Consider the following 4,854-nt stretch of genomic DNA (forward strand, 5'->3'; position numbering starts at 1 on the left):
GGGAGGGTTGGTTTGGATAAACTTCTCTTGTGAGAATATTTTATAAGATTTTTGTCAAATTTATAAGAAAATTTTCAAATCTTCCATGAGAAAAGGCAAATATTGCCTACTGAATTTGAATTCCATGATGATACTCATTCTCATTCTCGTTCTTTGCCTTTAGCCATAGCTTCAGAGTATTATTTTCCTTTTCATTATAAGGTGTCTGGAAATGAAGTATGGAAAAGAAACAATGAGGGAAGATCCAGTTTTCAGGTCAGGAGAACATTTATTAATATCTGAATATAATTTAAACAGTTAAGGTTGGTAGCAGTACATTTAACATCAATTTATTAAGTTAGATTTGCTATCCAATTTTTAGCCAGGCACATTAGACATTGTTATTCTGGGGGAAAAACCCAAAACAGCATTGGATTGAGTGCAGGGATACACAGTTTTGAAGTGATGGTCTTACTGTTTGGGGCAAGTTGAGTTTTTGTTCTGTGCATCTCTCTTAGCAGTGATTAAGCACCAAAGCTTATTTTTTCTCCTGCTTACACCAAGTTCAGTCCCCAAGGAGAAGGCACAATAGTGAGCTGGTGTGTTCAGTATGTGTGTGGAATGTTTTGAAAAGGGAAGAGAAGCCAATTCTGGTGATCATTTATGATGTAATGTGAGGACGATCTGGATGGCAGCAGACTGAAATACTGATAAGTCTGTATCTGAGGGAATTTAGAGAGCTAGTTGACAGATGGGATAAAAGGTTTTAAAGACAGCAAAGAAAATATTTCAAGGGATGTGGCTACCTACAAGGGGAATCTTGTAGGTAGTAAATTAATCATTTTTTTAAAGCAGAGAATAATAATTTAAGTGTAGAGGCTTACATTCTCTTGATAGTTCTTGTACAGCTAGAATCACATTGTTATGTTATTTTATTTTCTCTGTCGGATCTCCTCAAGAAGTAGGGAAATCATCCAAATCCAGAAGAGCCAGAAGAAGATGAAGATGTTCGAGCTGAAAGAGTGAACACAGCAAGTGCACTCACTACCCTGAACCTGAATGAGCTGAAAACAAGTAACTTGAACCCTGTATGAAACCCTGGGCTAGGTCGCTTGTCCTGTAGCATTGATGAACTCCTGGCCTTAATTCTCAAAACTTGCTTTCGTTTCTGTAACATTAACATTTGTAGGTCATCTTTAAATCACATCCTTTTAGTATCTATCTTGTCACGACTCTTTTAATTTTCTCTTCTTCAGTTTTTTGTGGATCTTAACCTGCCACATCTTCATTCATCAGTGTAATTCAAAACATTCTCTGATATTTTTATCAACTTTAACAAACTCTCTCATCTTTTGCAAGAGTTACAATTTCATTTCGCATTATATTGAAGTCATGACATTAGTAACTGTAACTAGCAAGTAAATTTACACTGGAAATCAATCAGAAACACACCAGAAATGAAAGTGCCAAGGGCCAAATGCAAACAGTGCATTTGATTAGGAATTAGTTTTCTAAGTAGTAAAGTAATCTCCACTCATGAACATACATTTGGGCACTTCATTTGAAGAAAAAGAGACTGAACAAAATCTGGTTATATTCGTAACCTAGGACATGAAAGATAAAATATTAGCGCACAAAATATCTGAGATTTAACAGGAAAATTATGCTTTGTCATGTTTTCCAGAAACCAATCATAATGGCAAGCTGCTTACATAAGGAATATAAAGGGAAAAAAAGAAAGTTGCTTTACAACAAGAAAGAAGAAAATAGCCACTAGAAATGTTTCCTTCCATGTTAACAAAGGTTTGGACAATGTTCCCTTTATCAGGATGTTCCTTATTTATTTAGGTTTGGGACTGTGAAAAGGAGAAAATTTTCCATTCTTTGAGATTGTTCATCTATCTTGGTTACCATGTAATTATAAAAATACTTGACATGTTGACAGAAAAACGTTTTCTGTTTCAAAACCATGTCCCAGTTCAAATGGTAAGAAACCCAGTCTTGGATCAGGGAGACCAGCTCATTCTACTGTAAATCCAAAGTCTTTCCATTCACATTGAAATATAGAAGATTGCAAATGGGTTGTTTGAAAATATTATTTTATTTCAAAATGTTACTAAACTAAGTGATTTTAGTTAGTCAGACTTTGAAGTACAAACATCAATGGTGACTCTTTCTTTCAGGTGAAGTTTTGGACACAAAGTTTTGCTGGGACACAATGGAGCTGGTAAAAGTAATTCTATTAAAGTGGTAACAGGAGACACAAAGCCAACTGAAGGAGTGGTATGTGAAAGAACCAAGCTTGTTGCCAGGGGAAATTTCATTTTAAATATCAATAGCATCCTTATATTTTTCTATCAGTAAATCAAATGATTTTTTTAAGAAAATGAATAAATAAATGAGAGGTTTTATGAAATATCTCTGCATGCTCAAAAAATAGTGATGCTTAATGGCCACTTTTTTTTTTTTTTTTTGGCATGTAACTTGGGAGGGGCAGGGGGAGTGGGAGAGAAAGAATCCTAAGCAGCCTCCACACCCAGCACAAAGTCCCATGTAGGGCTCAATCTCACAACTCTGAGATCATGACCTGAGCTGAAGTCAAGAGTTGGAGGCTTAACTGACTGAGCCACCCAGGTGCCCTTACGGCCACTTTTTTTTTTAAAGGCAAGTAAAATTAACATGCAGGATTATAATAGTTTCAGGTATACAATATAATGATTCAACAAAGCCATCCATCACCCAGTGCTCATTACTCTTAATCCCCTTCACCTATTTCTCCCATCCCCCCACCAATCTGGCAATCACCAGGTTGTTCTCTGTATTTAAGAGAGTTTTTTGTGGGTCTCACTTTTTCTTCATTCATTCGTTTTGTTTCTTAAATTCCATGGATGAGTAAAATCCTATGGTATTTGTCTTTCTCTGACTGACTTATTTCACTTAACATTATATCCCCTAGGTCTATCCACATTGCCACAGGTGGCAAGATCTCATTGTTTTCTGTGGCTGAGTAATATTCCATTGTAGATATACACCACATCTTTTTTATCTATTCATCTATCAGTGGACACTTGGGTTGCTTCCATATCTTGGCTATTGTAAATAATGCTGAGATAAACATAGGGGGGCATTTATATCTTTGAATTAGTAATTTTGTTTTCTTTGGTTAAATACCCAGCAGTGGAATTACTGGATCATAAGAGAGTTCTATTTTTTAACGTTTTGAGGAACCTCCATACTGTTTTCCACAGTGGCTGCACCAGTTTGTTGTCCCACCAACAGTGCACGAGGCTTAATGGCCACTTTTATCTCCTTTAGTAGAAGGAGGAATGGAGCAAAAGCTGGATGTGGATCTGACTTTCATTGTTTGATGCAGGTGGTTTTACAAGGCCGCAGAACATCACCGAGGCAACTGAAAGAGGACACCCTCAAGTTTTGGGGGTACTGTCCTCAGGAAAACTCACTGTGCCCCAATCTTACAGTGAAGGAACACCTGGAGTTGTACGCTGCAGTGAAAGGAAAAGGCAAACAGAATGCTGCTCTTAGTACTTCACAGTAGGGAGGGAAGGCTCATTCACTGTTTGTAACAGGAGGAAGGGAGGAACACGTCATTTCCTCATGAAATACGGAAAGGAGATCATAAACAAGTCTTTAAATTTTTGTGCGAACAAAATGATGGAAAATCTGAAGAAGAAACAAATCATAAGATTTAGTGTTTGTGAGAATGTTAATGTTCCTTCAATATACTATTTTCAGGTGGATGGTGTTAAGGTTTTCTGTATTGTTGGGTTAGGTAGGAACATATGCCTTGTGTATAATCACAGTGGGGTTTTTTTGTCACATTGGTGGAAGCTCTTAAGCTCCAGAACAACTTAAATTTCCCATGAGGTCCTTATCTGAGGGAGTGAAGAGGATGGTGGGAGGGGGGGCTCAGTGTTATTCTGCACACTCCACAGATCAGTGCCAGACGCACTGTTCCTCTCGTTCCAGCTGTGCTTTGCACTGAACATCCCGGAGGATCCGTCAGTGGTGATCCTGGATGAGCCGTCCACGGGGGTGGACCCTGANCGTCAGTGGTGATCCTGGATGAGCCGTCCACGGGGGTGGACCCTGAAGGGCAGCAGCAAATGTGGTGAAGGACGTCGTATTAAGTGTAGAGTTAGTAGGATGAATCTAGAATTTATATATATATTTTTTACATTTGCTCCTTTTATCTTTGAGGCTCACATCTTCTATTATTTAATTCAGTGAAACTCAATATAGTGCTCAAAATTCCCCCAAGGAAGGAAAAATAGACATTTTAAGAACCTAATAGGAACTTGCATGTATTTGCTTGAGTTTTTTTTTCTTACTCCTCTTCCCCTGCCTCATCCTTCTTCTTTTATTCTTCAGTTATTGACAATCCTACAATGTGGTGTCTCTCTGCACTCCAACTTTTTAAACAAACATTATTTTACTATTTCCCAATCTTCAACTTTTCATTCTATGAAGCCAGTTAATGTGGTAATGTAGTTACATAATGCAGTAAAATTTTTTTCTTTCTCTCTAGAGCAAAAATTTTTTTCTTGTAACTGAATACAAAATTTTCTATTATTCCTCATACATCTTTCCATTCACCTATTTTCCCAAATTACTTTGTAAATTCAAGCAATCCCTTACTTTATCTTTAGGCAGGCAATTTAGACCATTGTTAAAAACACAGAGAGGGGCACCCTCCTGACCACCCACTCCATGGCAGAAGCTGAGACCGTGTGTGACCATGTGGCCATATGGTGTCTGGAAGGCTGAGGTGGGTACCTGTCCCTACCCACACTCGGGCCCCAAGTTCTTAAAGAGAGAATTACAGTTCACTGTGACCAGCTGGTGCTCTTCACCTCC

At 38.0% G+C, this 4,854-nt stretch overlaps 1 long non-coding RNA gene across 2 annotated transcripts; it reads left to right on the forward strand.

Annotated features, from left to right (window-relative positions):
- The first annotated feature begins 265 nt into the window (after window positions 1-265).
- LOC117798140 lies at window positions 266-4,030 on the forward strand. Of its 2 annotated transcripts, XR_004622841.1 has the most exons (4): window positions 266-1,067; window positions 1,664-1,782; window positions 2,163-2,262; window positions 3,967-4,030. It is a non-coding gene; the product is annotated as an uncharacterized LOC117798140 (long non-coding RNA). The 2 variants fall into 2 exon arrangements; XR_004622840.1 differs by lacking the exon at window positions 3,967-4,030 and having other exon boundaries at window positions 2,163-2,342.
- The last annotated feature ends 824 nt before the right edge of the window (window positions 4,031-4,854 follow it).

Source organism: Ailuropoda melanoleuca, unplaced genomic scaffold (genome assembly GCF_002007445.2).
Source record: "Ailuropoda melanoleuca isolate Jingjing unplaced genomic scaffold, ASM200744v2 unplaced-scaffold26589, whole genome shotgun sequence".
Taxonomy (NCBI): Eukaryota; Metazoa; Chordata; class Mammalia; order Carnivora; family Ursidae; genus Ailuropoda; species Ailuropoda melanoleuca.